The sequence below is a fragment of the Rhinolophus hipposideros genome (genome assembly GCF_964194185.1).
Source record: "Rhinolophus hipposideros genome assembly, chromosome: 8".
NCBI classification, from domain to species: domain Eukaryota; kingdom Metazoa; phylum Chordata; class Mammalia; order Chiroptera; family Rhinolophidae; genus Rhinolophus; species Rhinolophus hipposideros.
This window is the reverse complement of record NC_138054.1, coordinates 57,631,608-57,655,493: the sequence shown is the minus strand read 5'-3', so window position 1 is coordinate 57,655,493 and position 23,886 is coordinate 57,631,608. Positions and strand designations below refer to the sequence as shown.

The 23,886-nt window shown below is 38.4% G+C and overlaps 1 pseudogene across 1 annotated transcript; it reads right to left on the bottom strand.

The window, feature by feature from the left end:
• Positions 1 to 8,709: 8,709 nt before the first annotated feature.
• LOC308500618 (solute carrier family 25 member 3-like) lies at positions 8,710 to 9,951 on the bottom strand (annotated as a pseudogene). Its single transcript has one exon. The product of its transcript is annotated as a solute carrier family 25 member 3-like (transcript).
• Positions 9,952 to 23,886: the final 13,935 nt, after the last annotated feature.

The window sequence follows — 23,886 nt, the reverse complement described above, 5'->3', positions numbered from 1 at the left end:
GTTTATACACAAGAACAACCATAACAATAACAACACAGGCTAAATCTTTCCATACTAACAGCCTGCAACTTTTTACTAAGGTGTTGGTAATAATAATGCTATAGAATATGTTGAGCTTTTATCTCCTACCACGTGTTTTACATAAGTTATTGGTAATTCTCACAATCAGTCTCCGAGGCAGGTGCTGTGGTTCCACATTTTATATGTGAGGAAACCGAGGCTTGAGACGGTAAGGTAACTTGCCAAAGCCATGCAGGCCAGCAGCATACAGTGACGCCTGCTTTGGAAGCCTGGTCTGATCTCTCAGCCCTTTCCTGCCACCCTTGCCCCCTCCCCCACTCTCATCCCCACCTCTCTTTCCCCCCAGTTCTGCCAAATACCATTGTTTCTTTTCCAAGGGCTGAGTCTACCAGTCTGGGGGTGGTTAGGAGTCATGCTGGAAGAGGTGTACCACTTTGGTTTCCTGACATTTTTTTCTAACCAGATCCTGGAAGCAGGGCAGCCAGTCTCAAGGCTCAGTGAAGGTGCCCAATAAACTAACTCAGTGACAGACATGGGGTGAATGGGCAATGCCCTGTGATTCAGAGGGTGTCAGGGCAGAGAGACATATTGGTCACTGCACAAAGAAGGTACATGGTAGTTGAGATGCATTGGAACCCTCCCACTTGGTGCCCATGCGCTATCACCAATTCAGTGCCAGCCCTGCTGTATTCTTGGAAACACAGAATGGTTTTGTGTGTGCTTAATTATAATGCTACTTACAGAGAATTTATTAGCAGCAAATCAGATGCTTGATGCATTTCTTAAGAAAAAACATTGGTAATGGCTCTTTGAAATTCGTTCATCTGATGAATCCTTTGGATTTTTCCAGTATACAGCATTTGAAAAAAATCAGCCATTTCTGGAAAGTCAATAGGAGGAAAAGTGCACAATGAAAAGACTGAAGATGACTGCAAAAAAGGATCAGAAACATTTGCTTTCTTTTCAGCAGTTCCTTTGTGTGTTTTTTCTCACCTAGTTTCCCTTTCCCAAGGCACAATAGCAAAATTTGTATCTAATCATATCTTGTTATCCATGGATCACCATTGTCCAGAGAGTCCTGGCTTTGAGACTTCACTATGTATTAGTCACTGTTAGAAAGCAGTTCTTCTGACACTTTTAGTAATAAATCCCTTTTGATATGATCTATAGTAGCTCTGCCTCATAGCATGTTCCAGGCTAAAGCAAATAATGGGAAAGCAAACTGCTTTGGAGGCAGACAGATCTGGTTTGAATCCTGGTTTTGTCATTACAGTTTTATCTTATTCTCTGAGCCTCAGTTTCCTCATCTGTAAAATAAGAGAACGACGATAAGAGCAAACCCTGGTTGCCTACCCAATAGCCATTTCCAGCTTTTTCCTCGCTAATAACGACAACAACAAATCCTGATTTTGTTCAGGTTCTGATGTGCCTCATTCCAGTAGATCCATTACATTGATCTAAATCCTCCATTCCTATGATCAGTGGTTGGTTTACAGGGTCTTCAAGAAATCACGTGACCTACTTCTGGCCAGTGAGGCTGAAGGGGAAATCTGCCAGAAACTTCTGAGAAAGATTTTCTTCTCTGGTAAGAGACCTGAAGAGAGAGCCTATCTGCCTTTGCCCCACCGTCCCTGGCTTCATTCTGATCTAGATGTTGTTGTTGAGACATGATGTTTGGTGTTGTGCAGCCATCTCTTGAACACAAGGGGAAATATCACTAACACACTAAAGATGGCTGAGTAGAAGGACCGAAAGAGCCCAGGTCCTTGGGGACAAACAACACTGATCTATTGAACAACCTTGGTCCACCTATCTCCACATTTCTCGTTAACAATAAATGTCTTTATGTTGTGTTTTGAAACTTTTGTTAATGTTGTGTATTGGGTTTTGTGTTACTTGCAGCAAAAAAAAAATAAATCCTAATTTATTCAAATATCAACCTCACAAATGGTTGTAAATAAATGATACATTATATGTAAAGCACTTAGCACAATACCTGGCACAGTAAATCATTGTCATAAATAGCATTTATCAGACATAAGTAATGATCTAAAAAACCAAAAGTTTCAAAACACAACACGGATAAATATGATGATGAATGGTACTGATTCAGCATGACAAAAAAAACCTTTATATTTTTGGTAAGGGTAGGGGGAGATATTGAGGTGTAAGACAATGATTACAGCAACAAATCCTTATATCTGGAAGTAAGATGTAACTACAGCCAGAATACAAACGCTATCAGAGATGAAAGGACTGTGGTTCTTTGCCAGGTTTCTATCCACCCTCTTACAAACGGACAATCACCCTGTCAGCAGCTCCAATTCATGTCTGAAGACTAACAATTACGCGTATGTGAATTACCAGCCTTGCAAAGGGGCACATTTCTTTCAACCCACAGAATCTCTTTCTAGAATACCAAATTTTACTAGTGTTTTCTAAAAACATGTTTTATTTCTTTATGGCAGGAAAGATAGGTATACTGATATGTATTAAAAATATATTATACTAATTTAGAAATATCATTTCCTTAGATATAGCCTGCCATTTTGGAGCACTGTGGTAACTCACAGGACTGCATACAGTTTACAGATGAAATCACCCATTTTTTTTATTAGTTTCAGGTGCACAAGACAAAGTAATACTTAGACGTTTATCATTTATATTCCTCACACTGTGTGGACCCCCTCCCCCCATCCACTATCCCTGACATCGCACAAAGCCATTACATTTCCCCTGTCTCTATTCCTAATGCTGTACTCCCCTTCTTGTAAGTATATACATACATATGTATACATATATCTATATAAAATTATAGTTGGCATTCATTATTGTTCAGCTTCAGGTGTACAGTGCAGTGATCAGGCATAAATCACCAATTTTTGAAACAACCTACTACAGCATACAGTAGGAATACAGTAAAAAAGTATGTGAAAGTACCTAGCATAGTAGAGGTAGTAGTATATACTAGGTTCTCAATAAGTAATCTGGAAGTGAACCAGATTTTTTTCTTCACTCTGTGAAAGTCTGACCATTAAGTTCGTGAACTCATCCTAGAAAAAGTGCTCCATATCTCATTGCTGAGTATCACTAAGGTCACCTTCAAAGTACCCCCCCTTGGGAAGCTAGGCATGGACGCCAGCGCCTAGTCCACTCTTCAAAGCAATTTTGGAACTCTTTTTCTGGAATGGCCATCAGAGCTGTTGTCATATTACCCTCAATGTCCTGAATGTCATCAAAATGTCTTCCTTTCAATGAGGATAAAGAGGCAGGAGGGAAGAACAAAAGGGCTCTTCCTGCCCCTTGAATTGTTTGCCTACTGTCCTGCCAATTTTCGTTTACAAATTCTCACTGGGTTAGCCAGGGCTTGCTCCAAGAATCTAAATAGATGCCCTAGTCCACTTTAGTTTTGTTCTCGAGCCGTTTATTTTCATTTTGATTTTAATTGAACATGAACAAATTGACCTCCAGTTAAAAAAAAAAAAAAGTCTTCCTTTCAATATTTCCTTTATCTTCAGGTAAAGAAAGAAGTCATTGGGGGCCAGATCAGGTGAGTAGGGAGGGTGTTCCAATACGGTTACTTGTTTACTGGCTGAAACCTCCCTCACAGACAGTGCCCTGTGAGCTGGTGCATTGTCGTCATGCAAGAGCCATGAATTGTTGGCAAAAAGTTCAGGTTGTCTAACTTTTTCATGCAGCCTTTTCAACACTTTGAAATAGTAAACTTGGTTGACTGTTTGTTCAGTTGGTACAAATTCGTAATGCATAATCCCTCTGATATCAAAAAAAGGTTAACAGCAACAACTTCGCGAAGTTAATTGTCAGACGTATACAACAAGCATTGATTTTCTAACTGATGGCCATGAGGTTTTATAAATCCTGAATTACTAATCATATTCAGCATATTATAAAAGAGACGTAATCAGACATACAGACAAAAATTCATCAAGAATTGCAAACAAAAGGGTTACCTTGCAGTTAATTAAATTAAACCACCAATTCCTGAACATTTTAGTTAACTGATACTTCTTTTGTATGCTATACATACACCTGCTTCTCTCAAAATCTATCTGCTCCCCTTTCTTTACAATGAAGGGCAAAACTGTTGTTAGCTCAATTTCTCACATTGTGAAGTGATTTTCCCGAATTAATGATCTCTGCGTCTCTAAAGATAAACATCATTCATTCCTTAGAGGCAATTTCCAGCCTTTACAACAGGGTGGATTGTATCCTACTCATTTGTACGGAATTTAATCTGACAATGTCACAGCCAGAAATTTACTTCTGCAGCTGTAGTCTTAACTTGAACTACCCGAACTACAAAGCCTGGAGTGACCCTCTTCCTGTTTACCTTTCTGACTTCATTTCATACCACCCTTTCTGCAACTGAATGGCTCCAGACAAAAGAAACATCTCTCAATTCCTTGAAACCATTAGGCTTTCTCTCAGGGCAGGTGCACAAACTGTGCCCACTGCCATGTACGTCTCTTTGCCAGTCTAACTCCTGCTTATCCTCTAGGTCTCATCTCAAACACCACCTTATACTGCTTTGCAGCACTTTGCATAACTGATTTACTTTTCCTATTAATCTGTAAGCTCCACAAGGGCAGGGCCACGGACAATTGACCCTTGAGCAACACAGGTTTGAACGGCATGGGTCCACTTGTACGTGGATTTTTTAAAAATCAATACTGTAAATGTATTTTCTCTTCCTTAAGACTAACATTTTCTTTTCTCCTGCTTACTTTACTGTAACAATACAGTGTATTAATACACATAATACACAAAATATGTGTTAATTGACTGTTTATGTTATCAGTAAGGCTGTTAGTACCGTGTTTCCCCGAAAATAAGACCTAGCCAAACAATCAGCTCTAATGCGTCTTTTGGAGCAAAAATTAATCTAAGACCTGGTTTTGTTTTACTATAAGATCGGGTCTATATAATATAATGTAATGTAATGTAATGTAATGTAATATAATATAACAATATAATACTGGGTCTTATATTAATTTTTGCTCCAAAAAACACATTATAGCTGATTGTCCGGCTAGGTTTTATTTTTGGGGAAACAGAGTAGTTAAGTTTTTTGGGGAGTCAAAAATTATACATGGATTTTTGACCGCATAGTGTGGGAGGGTGTCGGCACCCCTAACCCCCGTTTTACAAGGGTCAACTATGTGATGCTCATCACAGAAGCCCTTCTGCTTGGCACAGTGCTTGGCACAGGACAGATGTTGGCCTATGTTACAGACTGGGCTATGGGCAGAATTACTAAATTGCCCCGAAAATTTTAGATACACTATTACTGAAGGTCTCAAAATATGGTAACCAAAATGGACACACACAGACACAACGAACCCTAGTTATAATTCCATTGTTAGTACCCTCTCTACTCACCCATCCACCTAAACTGTAGCATTGAGGAAAAGAAGACAAAGCCTTCTAAAATTGAAGTTTGAATTTCCTTTCAAACAGTTCTTTGCTCATGGTTATAAAAAAATAATTGATCTTTAAGACCACATTAAACAATCATACCATAATTAAATGGTTGCCTATCAAAATGTGATCTGATTTCGGTGGTTATTCCTGCCTTTGAAAGGCTCAAAAGAAATACTTTCTAAAGACACATTTGTACAGCAAGAAAAGAATACTCAATATTAACACCTTGATTCTTTCCAATCTTTATCAGCGTGGTATTAACATGTAAATATGGTCTTTGTTTTTCAACATTTTATCTACTCTCTTTATTCACTTCTCAAAGGACAGATCAATTGGATGAGATTACAGTGCCCTATCATGAAATTAATTTCATATACTTGAAAAAGCCACTTTAATCACCACCTGGGGGAATAGATAAATAACCTAACCCAGGTTTTTAGCTGCAGGAGCTAAAGATTAGAGAAAAAAAAATAGAAAATGTGATAAAGATTTTTGTTGAAATTTTGGTACCATAAATTAAAAATAAATTAAAAAGCACTGTTTTTATGATCATCAGTCCCTTCAAGTTAGGAGTGAGGCACTGACCTGGTGTGAAAGATAAATACATTTAATTTAATATTTAAATTAATTATTTTGCATTTTGATTACTTCCTTTTTTGAGTTTTTACTTTTATTTTTTTAATTAAAGTTTATTGGGGTGACAATTGTTAGTAAAGTTACATAGATTTCAGGTATACATTTTCTGTAATACATCATCTATATATATCACATTGGGTGTTCACTACCCAGAGTCAGTTCTCTTTCCATCACCATATATTTGATCCCTTTTACCCTCATCTACCACCCCCCTTACCCTCTGTAGCCACTATTGTCTGTGTCTATGAGTTTTTCTTTCTTCATTTGTTTGTTTTGTTCTTTTGTTTTCAGTTTTACATACCACATTATCAGTCAAATCATATGGTTCTCGACTTTTTCTGTTGCAGTTTGATTACTTCTAAGCGATTATGCTATAGGTTTTTCATAATTGAGACACATCACAAACTTTCTATTACTGCAAAATTAGGGAAGTTTATAGTATACAAATAGGTAGAAATAGGTACACAAATAGGTAGAAATTTTTAAGTATTTTTGAGGTAAAATGCAATTTACAAAGAGGATAGACATTGTTTATTCAAGATGCTGGGCTAGAGTAAGGTGAAAATGCAGACTCGGATTCAGACTGTATCACTTAGCTATATGAGTGAGGAAGCTACCTATCCTCTGAGTATGTTTCTTTGTATATAAAATGGACTACTGCAAAGATTGGGATTATGAGAAAATGAATATAAAATATCTAATAATGGAACTATACTATGGGTTTTCTAATTCTAATAGAGCTACATGATTTCACAGAGTGATTATTACAGACAAGATAAAACACTGAATAGAAGTTTAAATTGTTCTAAGAAATAGTAACTACAAAAAAAATCCCTAATGATCCCGACCTTCTGTTATCTTTATTTCAATTCCTTTCATTCTTCATTGTTTGCTTTCCTGATCCTGATTTATTCAGGTAAACATTTGTAAACTACCACTAACAAAAAAATGGTGAATAGAAATCTAGGGACTAAATATGAAAACAGCTGACCCAAACTAAGTAAACCCATTTTCTTGACCATGTCCATGACAGTCAGAATAATGGCCAACAGTTCTCCTTAGATCTAAACATACACAGTGTATATTACAGAAATTATCTGGTATTATCAACAGAACAATCATAAAATACCATAGACCAGAACAGGCGGTTTCTTATTACTTTGAAACTCCATAGATTTTGCAGCAATTCCCTAAATTATATTAGTGATAGAAAGTACTTAATAAATTGTTGACCAAAGGAAATCCCTACAAACATTTTACAAGACAACACTAGATGGAAATATATTTGTTTTAATACCTTGCAAAAATGAACCTGCACAATTTAGTTCCTTGAGATTTATCATTCTCCTTCACTGAGAATTATAATTTCCAACAAACCTGGACACTAACCTCCCAAGGAAAGCTAAACCATCTTAACAATAATGATCCTTCCCCTACATCCTTCCCAATAATCAATAAAATAGAAACACTAAATATAAATTTCATTCCATCTCATTCACAAGTTCTGACATTTTTCCTCCAAGCTCTTTATTATCTAACTAAGACAGTTCAAAAATACTTAAATCTAGACATTTTTTAACTTCCATTAACCATTAAACAATTTACTAAATAGTTAAAACATGAACATATTCTAAATTTGTAGTCTTTAACACAAATTGTTAAGCCAATCATGTAACATTTTGGTAAATTATATCAAATATAATGATGTTTCTTACATTTTACAAAGATCTCTAATTCACAGTATTTCATTAATTTTATATTTTCCCCAATCAGAGATGTGAAGGCTACAGAAAACTGAAAATAGGCTTTATAACTTCAATAAATTTTATGAACCTCAACCATTGTAAAGATCACTGAAACATCTGCTGAATTAAATGAATGGTATTTGTTACATTAAAAGTGAGATTTTTCCTTCCAAAGTCACCAAAACCATTCTTTAATATTCAACAAAAAATTGTTGGAATTTGTAGGATGGATGTGTGTGTGTGTGTGTGTGTGTGAGTGTGTGTGTGTTTTAATGTCAGGGTAGTATGATCTTCTTTGGATGTATGGCTGTTGAAAGCTGAGTTATACAAAAGAAATAATAGAGAACAGAGGCTTTTCTTTACATATTTATTTCCAGAGCCTGCCCTTCATCTCATTTCAGTTTTCCACATTGATCCAATTGTAGCACTTCCTGGAGAGAGCTATGTTCTAACTAGCAACATCAGGAAGAGAATCGGACAAAGCAAAATGGGAAAATGCTGATCTTCTTATGTCATGTCTCTTTGAAAACAATGAATACATTCTAAGCTATCAAGCAATATAAGTCACAATTTAACTTTTAATAATTTTTACTTGTAATGGACATGAACGAAATACCGAATGAGTCCTTCATCTATTCAATAGGTGCACGATTTCTATTGAGATGAATACCATGGAACAGAATTTTATTTTGTTCCCTGTCCCATATAATTGTGCTGACCTTAAAACCTCATTAGTAGGCTATTCAGTAGTGATGCTTGGATAATCTCCACTGAATGGTGAATCAAAGGAGATACAATCTAGAGACACGAAATTAACTATTACTCTCTGTTAAGAACTTTTTTGCCTATAATTGTTGAAAAGCTATTGAGTTAAAGAAGCATGCTGACTCCCCAAAGATAATAGTGCACCCCACCCCCCAAATGAAAGGGTTGCAATCCCCCTCGGATTGCCAAAAGGAAGTCAATCATTTAAAGAGAACTCAGACTGCATATTAAGTCACCTCTCCAAAAAACGTTAACATTTTACGTGCTAGTAGTGTTGTCTGAATGCAATTCCCCACTGGATCGAAATATGGGCCAATGGTGGCTGCAGGACTTGACAGATCCACGTCTACTTCTGCTTCTTCAGGGATTGCAGTGCTTGAGTGACGGGAGGGCGAGGCAGCTTGAAATAGACCTTGACTGAGCTGTCAGGGTGCCGATCATGGTGATCCGGGCGAACAGGCCCTTCCACACTCCCCCAAACCCCAGTTTGCGGAGAACTCGTAAGGCCGAGCTACCTTTCTCCTTGTTCAAAACGGACCCGACGGAATCGGCGGGGAGGGGGGTGGGACACGACGGCGCAGAACATACCAGCAACGTAGCCGGCCACGAAGGCCATGGCGAGCTGCTCGGCTTTGGTGCACGGGCTCTGGGGCTTGGGCATGGCGTACTGGTAGAGGGCTTCCACCGTGCGCTCGAAGCAAGCGAACTTCATCATGGTGCAGGGCATCTGCCTCCTCCAGAGCGGCGCCACGCCTCTGTGGAAGGCCCACGGGCCCTCCGCGCCGGACATCCTGGGGGCCGCGGCCCGCAGCGTCCTGGCGTGGCCCGGCTGCGTTTGGATGCGGCCCTTCACGGCCTCCATGGGCGCCAGGGCTCGGTGGGCGAAGACCTCGGCGCGGGCCGCGGCGGTCAGGTACAGGCTGGTTCTCCACCTGTAGACCTTCTCCTGCCCCAGGAGCTCCGCGTAACGGGTTATGAAGACCTCACTGAGGCCGAACTTGCAGAGGCCCTGCATGGAGTAGCCGCAGAAGGTCGGGCCCACCCTTGGCCAGGCCGCGCCGCCCGCCGTCCAGCACCGTCACTGCAAAGCCGCTCAGGATGCCCTTGTACTTGCCGGGATCCACCTGCAGGCGGCACTTGACCACGTCCAGGGGCACAATGGCGGTGTGTATCAGCCCGCAGCTCAGCATCCCGCCAGGAACCAGCACACTCAGCACACCAGCAGGTATCTCGTAGAGCCGTACTCGTAACTGGGTTCCTCCGCAGCCGCTGCCCAGCGTCTGCCCCGGCATCCGCCTGCTCTTCTTGCCTGCAGGGCTGGGTAACCGCCAACGTCACACATGGCTGTGCTCGGTCTAGTCATGCAAGTCCCTCAGTCCTGGCTCTGTCCTTCCTCAGAGGCCGCAGAGCAGATGCGCAGGCGTTGTGAGCTTCCCCTGCGAGCCGGCCAATCCAACGGTCCAGGTGAGCGGGATGCCCAGCAGGTGCCCACAGGGTTTCGGCCAACGTGCCACCAGTACATGCGCGCCCCCTACTGGCTGGGTTGGGGTGAGGTCTGAAGCCCACTCTTGAAAATTTAAGTAGGGGAATCGTCCGCCCCTCACCTACAGACCACCTCCAGCCTCTCCCTCACACCTTCCAGTGAATAGGCTTCTGGAAGGCCCCCAGCCTTCCTCAGCCAATGGTCAGTGGTCCCTAGATCTCACCTTGGGTGATGAGTAAGGCTTTTCCGTGCCCAAGTGGCAGCTGTACAGCTCTGCTAACTAGTCCTCTATGAAGATGCTAACAAAATAAATCAACAAGTACAAACACGAGTAAACACAGGAATAGGCTAGTAAATAGATGAGGACGTGGGCGAGGGGGTGAAGAGTTGCCATGAACCGTTGCCTTTCTGAGAAGCTTTTCTGGCGTCTTCACCCAATTATGCCCACTTAAGGTAATGGTCATTTCTATGGCAACAGAGTATTCTATGTAGGGAATGAGCAGAGAGAACTAGGAACCTGGCATTGGAATCCCAGTCTTGAGGCTTCCAGTCTTACTTACCCTTCTTATCTGGCATGTGGAGATGACATTTTCCTCCCCTCAACCCTCACACTCCATTCCTGTTTACTTCCAAGAGTTGTAGTAAGGATTTAGGAAGCACAGAGGTAAACAGTGAGGGGGTTGCTTTTTATTCATTACCCGTAGAAATTTTTTCAATCTCTGCCGTGATTTTTGAGATTAAAAAAAGAGTCAGAAATCCTCTCTTCCTGTAGGGAATTTACAGTCTCATTGGTCTGGAAAATGAGAACCAAGTGACTCCACATGTAAATTAGTAGCATGCATTCATTCATTCACCTACTCTGTGGTTCATTCACCTACGCTGGAGGTTTAGGAAGACTATTCATATTCCTACTTACTTCTAAACAAGGAGATTTAAAAAAAAACATATTGTGTGATATGTATTATAACAGGAGTTTGAATAAAGTTCTGGGTAAAACAAGGAAGGGGCAACTGATTCTGCCTGATGATTAAGAAGACTTCTGAGAGGAGCTGTCACTACTCTGTAGCTAGGTCTTGAAGGATGAATACGAATCTGCCATGTTAAAAAGAATGCAAAGGTATCAGGTTGGCACAAAATTAATTGCAGTTTAAAAGGTTAAAAATAATTGCAAAAATCACAATTACTTTTATACCAACCTAATAATTCCAGATTAAGGGGAAACATGGTGCATGACCTTTTGAGGAGAGCTGAGTAATTTGACATGGTGGAAACTAGCGAGGGTTGAATCTGGGAAAAAGAGAATTGGGTCGAATTAGAAAAAGTCTTAATGCCTTGTTCAGGACTTTTTTATTGTGTAGGGAGGCCGGTGTTTCTCAGAAGTGTGATCCATAGATTACCTGCATCAGAATCACCGGGGGTACTTTATTTAAAATCCCAGATTACATCCCAGACTCTCTGAATGAGAATCTCTGAGGGTAGGGATATACAATTTTAATAAGCTCTCTTAGGTGGTTTCTTCATGAAACTTCAGTAAACGTTGAAAACCACAGTATGTGGATGACAGGAGGTCAAGGATATATATATATATATATATATATATATATATGTACACACACACATATATATATACATATATATATCATATATATATATATGATATATATATATATCTTAAGGTTCTCTGATCAAGAATTCAGTACTTATATCCTGAACTTGGTGTGTATACAGCTCTGAAAATTCATCAAGCTGTACACTTAAGATTAGTGCACATTATGTATGTTTTACCATAATTTTTTATAAAAGGGAGGGCTGGTATAAAATTCTAATCACAAACTAGGGATAACGGCCAGATGGAGAGCAGAGGCAGATACAAATTTTCTCAATCAACGAGTTTTATCGAACTCCTGTGCTTATTATAGTCTTATACCAGTGTTAATTAAACGAGAAGGCCATTAGACTGAGGTGGTTCTGATGCTTTAGTAGCCTACATAAGGGAACCAAACCCTATGCCTCAAAAAAAACAAAAACAAAAAAACAAACAAACAACAACAAAAAAAACCTATGCCTCTAAATCCTTCAAGGTTTAGTCATTGAAACCTAAGGACAACCAACTATGAACAGCCAACCAGGCTTTCCCAAATAAGGCAACCACTTAAACTAAAGCCAATCAAATAATTCCCTTGCTTTCTTTCAGCATCTTCTTTATAAAAGTCTTTCCCCAGCTCCTGTTGATGGTGTCCTTCTAAATATTTCCCATTTGGTGTTGCCTGATTGGAGTACATTTTTGTTCAAATAAACTCTTAAAATTTTCAATATCAGTTTATCTTTTAACACCAGAAAGTTTGGTATTAAAGAAAAGACTCTCTTCTTGAGTCATAAAGGAAGAATGAAATGTTAAAATATTCCATGCTGACTAAATCAGGGCTTCCCAAAGTATGTTGCTGGGAATATTGGTCCACTTGAAGAAAGTCAGTAGTCAAACAAGTTTGACAAACATTTCATACTAGAGCATGCATTTTCAACTGAGCAGATATCATCCCCCAAGGGGTGAAAAAAAAATCTTAGTACAGTGGTTTGCAGCCCTCCAAAGCTCAACTCTACCCAACAAAATTTTATTCCTTAGTATTTAATTTGGGGCAGGGGGACAGGAAGGGGGCACAGAAAGTGGTGATGTGCTTAGGAAAAAGACTAAAAAAGCTCCTGGGAAGGGAGAGCCAATAATGAATAAAAGGTTGAGAAACTGCACTAGAGCTTCCTCTTGGAGATTCACAGGACATATGAACATGTTAAAGAGAAATGTCATAGCAAAGAACTTTAGCTTTGTTAACTTAGGGTTTCCTAATTTTCTCAAACCCATTAAAGATCATGTATAGATGTATTATGTAATAGGTATTATGTAAAAATGATACTTATTTCCATTTCACAGACATAGTCTTCCATGGAACTTATTTTGGGATATGCTAGACTCTACCAAAATTGAAGTTTAGAGAAAATAAGGAGGAAAGAGGGCTAGAGTAATAAGGGCAACTACAATTTACTGAGGCCTCTATTTCCTAAAGGTACAACTTGAGTGTTTTGCTAGCATGTAGCATAGGTCACTGGCTATTTTATGAAAACAGAGGTTAAATCAATTTATCTCATTTGTATGAGATACTTGTTCTGTGCCATTAAAATATTGCTAAAGTAAATGTATAAGTTGTGAGGATGTGGAGAAAAGGAAACTTTCGTGCACTGTTCATGGGATTGCAAACTGGTGCAGCCACTATGGAAAACAGTATGGAGGTTCCTCAAAAAATTAAAAATAGAACTATCTTATAAGCCAGCAATTCCACTCCTAGGTATTTATCCAAAGAAATCCAAAACACTAATTTGAAAAAATATATGCAACCCTATGTTTACAGCAGCGTTATTCATAATAGCCAAGATATGGAAACAACTGAAATGCCCATCAATAGACGATTGGATAAATAAATTGTGGTACATTTATACAATGGAGTGTTACTCTGCCATAAAAAAGAATGAAATCTTACCATTTGCAAAAACATGCACAGACCTAGAGGGTATGTGATAAATAAAATAAGTCAGACTGAGAAAGACAAATACCACATGATCTCACTAATATGTGGAATCTAAAGAACAGAATAAGCAAACAAAACAGAAATAGACTCATTGATACAGAGAACAAACTGATGGCTGCTAGATGGGAGGAGTGTTAAGGGGGATAGGGGAGAAGGTGAAGGGATTAGAAAGTACAAACTGGTAATCACAACAGTCACAGGGATGTAAAATACTGTATGGGGAATATAATCAATAGTGTTGTAAAGACTATGTACAGTGTCAGATGGGTACTGGACTTATCGGGGGATTACTGCGTAGATTATATAAATGCCTAACTACTGCACTGTACACCTGAAACTAACATAAAATAATATTGAATGTCAACTATAATTAAATATATATTTATATAGTCACAGGATGTAAAGTACAGCATAGGGAATACAGTCAATGGTATTGTAATAGCTATGTATGATGTCAGAGGGGTAGTAGACTTGGGGGGGGGTTATCACTTTGTGAGGGGTGTAAAAGTCTAATCATTGTTTTGTACATCAGAAACTAATAAAAATTAAAGTAAAAAAAGCAAATGTACAGGTTGAAGAAAACAATCTTGGAATCTTCAGAACCAAAATTTTCTTGGACAATTTTTAGTTCAATGACTTTACTGCAACAAAGAGCTGTAAAAACTGAAAGTAGCCTGTAAGAATATTTTGCTATTAGAGAGCACACATCCACCACTATAAAGTTTATCGCCTTGGTACTTAAGTCATACAGGGCAACATTTCTGTTTTGAAATCATTATTATACTTTTCCTGTGCTCTTCCTGCTAATTTGAGTTGAAAAATGGACCTTTCCACAGGGCCAGATGTAGACTTTTATGTTCCCTTATTTGTTAAAGAGAGTTAAAATGCATTCATTCATTCTTTCAACGGAGGTTTATAAAGTTCCTATTATGTGCCAGGCATGTTTGGAATTAATATACCAAAACAGAACTAATAATATCCTACATTGTCCCCAAACAGAATTTCCGTAAGCTCTAAAACTGCTCAGATAAAACAATAGCAAATACTTCTTGAGTACCTACTCTTTGCCAGGTGATTTAAATAGCTCCAATCCTTACAACCACCATAAAAGATAGACACTCTTCCCATTTTATAGATATGAAGCAGCGGACACTGTTGTTGTCTACCCCAGAGCGAATTTCGTATTTCTCTTTGCTAACAGAACCTCTGCTTGTTCAGGTATCTGGCAGATATTCTTGATCTATATCATATTTGCTTACTTCCTTCTCATGACATTTTAATTTGCATGTAAGGTTTTTGATTTTCAGCCATAAATACTTAGGCCTATTCATGGTTTCTCCTCTCGGATTACACAAAATATACTTAATGTTACATATATGAATATATATCCACATATACGTGTACGTACACATACACACACACGCGTGCAGACACACACACAAAATGTCCTTATCCCTGTGTCCATGTCTTTGTGTATGTCTGTCGTGCAGGGTCTCAGCTCCCGCTCCCCGCATAAGAACGCATGACACCGTGTAGCCGAAAAGGAACAACAGAGCCATAGATAGGGGAGTCATACCACTATGTTCTCGCTGGCGGCTGGGTTGGAGACACAGGAAGCAGGAGCCACATGATCAGCGACCTGCCGTCCGCTTCTCTGCCAACAAACCTCACTTGCTAACTGCAATCCGCCTTTGCTAACTGCAATCTGCACTTGCTAGCTCAGCCGCGGCAGTTATATCAGTGGCTAATGGCTAACTGGTAACAGCTGATGGCCATCTACCACCCGAGTCAACACCTTTCCACATGAGGCCGAGAGCCTAGAAACTGCTCTCTGGGACTCTGTCCTCAGAATGTCCTTCCAGTTTCCTCTGCCAGTTCATGTTGTCTTACAGGGTCAGGGGCAAAATATGTATGCCAGAAAACTTTCCTTTATTAACTCATCTCTCTTGTGTTTTTCTGGTGATTACAGGGTTTAAGTAGTTTGCCAGACACTCATTTATATTTAATCTAGACTTGGAAAATGCCATTTAAAAAACTGTATAGGAAATACTTCAGACAAGACTGTAAGAACACTGCTTACTTTATGTATCATCTCAGGGTTCGGTATTCTATCCATTCTCCGTGTATGTTGGCCAACTCACTTATCAGTAAGAGTGAACTGGAGTAGTTGCTTGAATTATTTTCTCAGCTTTAACATATACAGGGTACTTAGGCAGGTAAATTCACCTCCCATCGTGAATCTCTATATCCATCATAAGAGTTTGGAGAATACAATTTTTGGTATGTTATTTTATTTTAAAAGCACATGAAGGACATTGAAATTCACACATTAAAGTTCTTAGGAAGGGGAATTCAATATTTATTAAACACTACTGTGTGTCAGACAGTATGATATAGTGGAAAAAGTCACACAGCTTTGGGCAGAAGTAAATTCTGGGTTCACCTATTTTTTCTAGCTGTGTGATCTTAAACAAGTTATTTAGCCTCTTTCTGAGCTTCATTTATTTGTTTATGTTTAACATCTGCAATTAGGGTTAATTATAACCTTTTAGAATTGTTATAAGAAGAGATAATGTGCACAAAATACCTAGCCCAGTGCCCTGTATACATAATGAACATTCCATGAATGTCAGGTCTGTTACTCACCCCCTTTTCTGGTCTTCCTTAACCCTCACAGAACTCTTCCACTTCAGGGGATGATTTATTCAGTTAACTAAATTCCAGCTAACTTTGATGAGTTAGGACAGAACTAAAGAAATCATAACTGGCAGAAATATGAAATTTGACAATGCCTCAATGTGTTATGGCATAAAACAAGTAGGACAGAGATTGCTAACCTGTGGCAGGGAGGAACAGAATAGACAACTCGGCAGCCTTCCTCCTTTTCCAAACTACCCTTCCAGCCTGGTGCCTTATTCAATTGAATTCTAGCTAGGATGACCAATTCAGCCAGGTTTGCCCCGGATTCTCCTGCTTGTAGCACTGGAAGTCCAGTGTCCCGGGGAAATCAGAACGATTAGTCATCATACTTTTAGGAATCTGAACAGTGCCCATTGCTAGTGTGCTGCAGTGTAAGAATCACTGGCTTTGGAATCAGGCATACCTGGCTCCAAATCCTGGTTCATTCCACTTCTAGCTATGAATCTGGTAAAGTTTACCTAACTTTCTTGAACCTCAGTTTCTGTATCTGTAAACTTCATTCTAGTCTTTTCTGAATTTGTAACGAACTTCATATTATTATTAAATTAAATGATAGCACAGTGGTTGCAATGTTGTAGGCTCTTGATGAATGTTCTTTCCTTCCTTTTTTCTTATACTTAAGAGTTTCATTATCCCCTGGGTTACCATGTCTCTAAAAATCCTTGAAACTTGTTTCAGGAAAGGAAGGTGGCTATGAGGCAGCAGAGGGCACTGTTCCTACTATTCCTCTCTTTGTACCCTCTTCTCTGTGCTCCCCTATCCTCCCTCAAACCAAAGCAATAAATAAAGCTTTAGTAAACCAATGATCAAAGATGGCTAAACTCTAAACCCACACTTGGTTTTAACTTATCTAAATGTGTCCCACATGCCTGCAATAACGTTCAGGTTGTATCAGGACCATTTTAAATCTTACATGTTTAATTTATAATCCTTCTCACTTCAGGAGGTTTATGATGTGCCAGGGGGTCAAATGTTTATTCTTAGAATTATTTAACCCCAATCAACCAATTATTCAGATGAATTGTATACTTTTTTTTTTTTTGTACTTGACCAGATTTTGGAAACAATGACAGGCATTCAAGTGAGATGTATTTATAAAACTCTGACAGATTGAGAATTATGGAGTTCCTTAAAACTGTCCCTTAAAATAAATATTTCTGATTTATCTGGCTAGTTAAAGGGGGGAAGCAACAATCTCCAAATTCATTAAACTAAGTCTCAACATGTTTTTTTTTAAATGTTGTGGGAGGTAATGATCTCTATATGCTCAGATAAAAACTGTTAATAACAAATTTTCATGTTTTTTTTAAAGGAATTATTTGTGCAAAGCTACATTAGTGCTCCTAGTGATAGCAGCCACTTTCTGTAATTGTGTACCTGGGGAGGAGGCTTGGGGGAGAAAGGCATAAATCAAATAATTTTTTATTAAATTTCCATAGTTCTTAACAATATTAAATGTCCAAAGGACTATATTTATCAAGCTGCATGTAAATAACCCATGCCTCTGGTTGGAATCTTAGGAGAATTGGATGGATTATGTATCAGGAACGGTGTAACCTTAGTATATAATCACACCCTTCTTTCTTTTCTAGTTTACACAGCATTTTACTGGTGATTTACTTAACAAATAAATGTGAAAAAAATATTCCTATAAAAATAACATCAATGCATTCGAAGATTCCATATGAATCTTGAGTTTTATTAGACTTCTAGCGAACATATTCTAGTAGTCAGATTAATATATCCAATTCAATGTTTTGATTCCATTAGAAAAGCCCTAAAGAACACAGTACATTCAAGTTAGTAAAGATAAGCTAACCAACATGAGGAAAGGACCTATGAAAGTGTCATTCTCCATGACAACGGTATAATAGCTTGAATTTGAGCTGCTGTTGAAAACCTGGTCTGTGGAAGTGGAAGGAGGACTAAGCGGACAGATCTCTTGTTCATTGTTGTCCAATAGAAATATAATGCAAAAATATAATTTTATATTTTCTTGTAGCCACATTAAAAATATAATAAAACACATTAAAAATGTTATTTAATTAAATTCAACCAAAATCTCATTAGTTCAATATGTAATCTATATAAAATTATTAATAAGGTATTTTACATTCTCTTTTTTCATACTACGTCTTTGAAATCTGGTGTGTATTTTATACTTTCAGTACATCTTAATTCGAACTGGCCACACTTCAAGTGCTCAATATGCACATGGGAGCAACAGCTATGATACTGGATAGTTTGGGATTTAATCTATGCTCGGAGGGCCTGATGTTACCTAGAAAGGTTGTGCAGCTGAATCAAAACTTTTGGTTGGAGGTCTCCTTGGGTAAGTCAGAGACACTATTTCTTTCTCTTCATTCCCCATTCTTTTGCTTCTTCCTCCTTCTTGATACCATGTAATGTATGCTAACCATGTACCAGATACTGGACACTGTGCTGGGCATTCTAAATGCATTATCTCATCAATCCTGCAAAAATCAGAGATCTTACTTTATAGTTAAAGTAAATGAAATAACTAAATGATGGCAATGTAGTATAGTGGTTAAGAGTACAGACCTGGAGATTATTCATACATGTTTCTGCCATTTCCTGTACACCTTGGGTAAGAAATTTCTTAACTTCGCTAAGCTTCAGTTTTATCATTTGTCAAAATGACACAATAAAAGATGTTCTATGGTTTAAATGAGACCGTGCCTGCAAAGCTATAAGCACTCATGAAATATAAATGGGATAAATTGGGACACTTTGGAATTTGCAGTACATTATACAAATATTATTATTACTGCTACTACTACTGAGGTGCAAAGAAGTGACCAAGCCAAGGTAACACGGCTAATAAATAATGACCAGGTTCTCACCCAATTTGCCTGTTTCTAGAGCAGTTTTTCTTGCCATGTGTTTACAGTTATAACATGGACTGAATTTGTACTGACGGTGACATAAAATAAAAAGGTATTTTGAAAGATAAATTCCTGTTATCTGCTTGCCATTCTCATAGAAGCAGAATTCAGGGAGAAACTGTGTGTGTGTGTGTTTTTTTTTTTAAACAGGAATTTACTATTCTAAGAAAGTAGACAAGGAACATGCATAGAAACAGGGAGATTAAATTTAATTTTTGGTTTTTGTTCCTTTGTTCTTTTTGACTCTGATTTTAGTAGGGAACAGTGCCCTGCATATATTGGCATTAAATTCATTCATGTTGTATTAAATCAAATTTGCATTTTAACAAAGAACACAGATATTAAAGCTATTATTCCCTTTTAACAATGTATTTATAGGGACATGTGCCTCTCATCTTTTAAGACAAAAAATTTCTTGAAATTTATAGAAATTTGATAGTATTATCAAAAGTACATGTAATCAGTTTACATACTGTTTCTGTGTAAAAATTTTTTTCATCAAATTAGCAAGTTAAAACAAAACCAGTGTCAGTGCTATTGGGTCCAACTCAGCTAACAATGCCACTTTTGAGCATGGCCTCTCTGCCTGGATGTTGTACTTTTTATCTGCTGCACAGAATTGTCTGTTCCATTCTTTACCTATACAGCCTCTTCAATTGCTGTTTGATTTTATCTCACTCTTCTCTCACTCCTTTGTCTTACATCACTTCTGCTTTGCGCTTTAAGACTCCTAGGAGATTCAGTCAACAGGGCTCCAGCGTTAGGAAGAACAACCCTGCCTAGCACAGTGCTAGTTCAGGGCCATGCCTAGCCTTGAGTACATGCCCCACCTGGAACAACCACCCCAAAGAAAACCCCACTCAACTCCATTTTAATCTTGCAATACCTATGTGAGTCCTAGTTACTTATTGTTCGCTGTCTGAAAGAAAAACCAAGGGCAGGGACTAGACGTCTGGCCATGGTGGGTTCTATCTGGTTCTTACCATGTCATTTTCTCTCCTTAGTCTTAGATAGCGACTCCCATAATTTCCCCCAAGGAGTCCCTCCAAGACTTGGCTACTGCTTCACTTCTACACCTCATCTCTCTCCAGTCTTCTGACCTCACATACTATAGCTGCACTGCAGGCCTTCACACATGCTGCAAGCTCTGTCTGGAACACACCCCTCCTGCGCCTGTAGCTGGCTAATTCCTACTCAATCTTTAAGGCCTCAGCTTAGAAGTCAGCCCCTCAAGGAAGTCTTCCTTGGTTTCTTGATCCAGGTTAGGACCTTCACAGGGGGTTCCCACAGCATCCTGGGTATCCCCCGCTCAATCCCCAGCTTTCAACTGGAATTATTTTTTAACTGTGTGGTTTGCCAAAAGGTATGCCTAAAGGTAAAGATCCTGTCTTTTTATTTACTTCTGTGTCCCTTGTGCTTAGCATATAGTTGGTGCTCAATAAATATCAGCTTTGGGTAGAGGAATGCAACTAAGCAGGGCATCCCAGGAAGTTTCCCCAGGTTGCTACCACTTTAACCCTCTTTTATCCCACCTGTAATAAGATATGTAATGTGACAAACATTTCTATTCATTATCAAAGTTTTCTTGAGGAGAGCACTGTGTTTGTTTAGAAGAAATATGTAGTTAGCTGATAATATGATTAAGAACGTGGATCTTGAGAATAGATTTCCTGGTTTTGAATCATGGCTCTGCCACTTAATGGCTGGAAGTCTTTGGGAAAATTACTTATCTTCTCTAGGCCTCAGTTCCTCCACGTAAAATGGAGGTGAAAATGATAGTACCTACCTTAGAGTGTTGTTCTGAGGATTATATGAACACATACAAAAGACTTAAGAATTACTGGCACATATACACATTTAGTGCTAGCAATTATTATTACTATTATTAAACTGTTAGGGGTAGAGGGTGAGCTGAAGGGAATCAAAGCTGATCCCCAAATTCTGCTTTTCAAGAGAGTGGACCTGTTCACTCTGGGCTTTCTGTTTTGTATGATGTTTGGGGAAAGTTGCTGAAGCCAAGTTGATTTACTGCTAATTAAGGAGGCGATAACTTTGACATTGGCAGGGAAGGGAGGCAAGATTCACTTATACATTCAATAAATATTTACTGAATTATCTATTGTGTGCTAGACATAAAGGAAAATAAGATAGATGCAGCTATTACAGCACTCTCGCCAAATCAAAAAAGGAGGCAGAAGCTAGAGAGGCTGGGTACTGATGTGGAAAAGGGGGAGGAGAGGCCAGTTTCTCTTCAGTGGGCAGGGCACAACCGAAGAGGATCTTGAGAGAACAAAAATGCTAGGGCAGAATTTTCAAGCATCTGCTACAGGATGTGTCATGTAAATCCTGCCCTCCATTCCCTACAAAATCTTCAATAAAGTTTTCATTGCTTACTAGAGTGAGCCTGAAGAAGGGGAAGATAGCAGATATCTGGGTTATAGCTGCCGGGGGAAAGATACTATAAGCAAAGAAAAGAGCCTTCCTTACTCTTGTGTGCCGCCAGTAAAGAAGCATTGCAGTGCATGCAATATTTAATGGTTATAAATGATACCCCAATGCACTGCATAATACAAACTCTTTAAAATGAATATGAATTAAACAGTATCAATAGCAACCATGTTAACCAAAGAGAAGGCATTATTCCAGGTAGGAAACTTGGAATCCGAGGGAAAAGGGGCCATTATTGACTGAAGTTGGGAGTCAGATGTGATTACCAATCAGCCCCTTTGTGGTTAATTAGTCAAACTGGTGATTCCTCAACAATTCTAACTTGTTATTTCATAAACCATTGCTTATAATGATGCAGACTTTCTTAAATATAAATTTTCTAAGGTTTAGGTGTGAGGAAGAGGTTCATTGTGTGCTTATTGCTCCCATCCTTTTTTGACTTCTAGTTTTTCACTTTGATGTTATTACCATCTTTTAAAATACATTTCTTTGAATATGTATATATATATATACACACACATATACACATATATATATAGTGTGTATATATATATATATATATATATATACATATGTAAAAGCAGCAGCCTAAGAAGTAATCAGTCCTCAATCTAAATAAAACAAAACTATCAATTTGCCTGAATTTCCAAGAGTGAAATAAATAAAGCTCTGTTGGAATTTATCTACACAAATTGCGACTTTGGGGGGAACAGAGAAATAAACTAGTGTTTTTCCCCCCTTAGATTTATTTACTGTATAAACCCTGGGGTTTCTACATCTTATAATGTGACTACAGATTAACAAGATATATGGTTGTTTATTAATGTTCTCAAAGCACCGTGCAAATTCTCATCAACTTGGTTGTATTTTGCCCCCAAAGCTATGAAGTAAATACGGAAGCGTTTTGTAGTTAACAAGGCTAAAATATGTTAATTCAAATAGTTGGCTTTGAGTAGGATTTTCCTTTAAATCGTTAATGGAAAAATGAAGAGAGCTTGGGTGGTCAAGCATGAAATATAAATAGAGTAGTTTTCTTTTTCGGGCCTTATCATCTGATGTCACCTGATGTTAAAATTTAAATTTGGTACCACGGAAACTAACCTTACAATTTGCATCATCGTGAACCAACGCAGCTTATACCCCAGATTTTTTGACAGTAGTATTGTAACTATGATTTTTATGTACCATTTTCAAATGACAAAGTCAGTAAAAAAAATTAGATCTTTTGAATTGGTTAGAGTCAGAAAAAGAGCTTGCCTGTCTTTTTATCTATGGGACCATGTTTTAAATAAAAAATTAAGATAGAGGGTGTTAGAGCAAAGCAGAGACAAACTTAGATCTCTCCAAATGGGTGAAATTCTTGACGAGCCAAATAACACAGGAAGGACATACTCTTGCCCTCTTAATAAGGAATGTATTTCTTTAAAGCAGAAAAAAGACTTTACAAACCTCTTTTTCAGCTTCCCAGTATCTAATAGGCCTCAGAATGGTAGTCATTTCCTATTCTCAGGTAGCTGGTGAGAAATGCATAGTTTAGCTGCAACCAGAGGCTCAGGAAAATTAAGGTGGACACAGGCTGTAACTTCTACCATTCTGCTGCCAGAAAGAGAATTTCAGAGAAAAGGCAATTTAAAATGCACTTGTTTTAGCCAGGTATTAACCATAAGTACCTCCTCAACTATGACTGATGCTATGATTATAAGCTTTCAACTTAGGTGTGAGTGACCCGTTTTCTCTTTTCTGGAGCCTAAAAAAACCCCAAAATACCAAAAATAAATCTCAGGGTGTCACAAATTTCTATCAAACAAGAAAATGAAGTGATTTAGTAGCCCTGGGAAACTATGAAGTTTGTGCCAGCTTTTCAGTTGTCACAAGATTTGGGTTGCTTTACAGTGATAACAAAATTCATGGCAAAGTTAAGCATCGATTCAAGCTCATATTAAAATATCCTAAGTCTATTTTACTTTAAAGCATTCTAAGTATGCTTTACTTTGGAAGGCATCAACAACAGCAACACACCATCTTCTAGAAATGCATTCCTAGACCAACAAGTTTCTTAAGAAATAGGAATTACTATAAGGACACATCCTTGAGCACCTATAACAGGGCATTGAGCTCTTGAGAATATTCTGGAAGCATCGCTGTGAACCGCTTCTTTGATG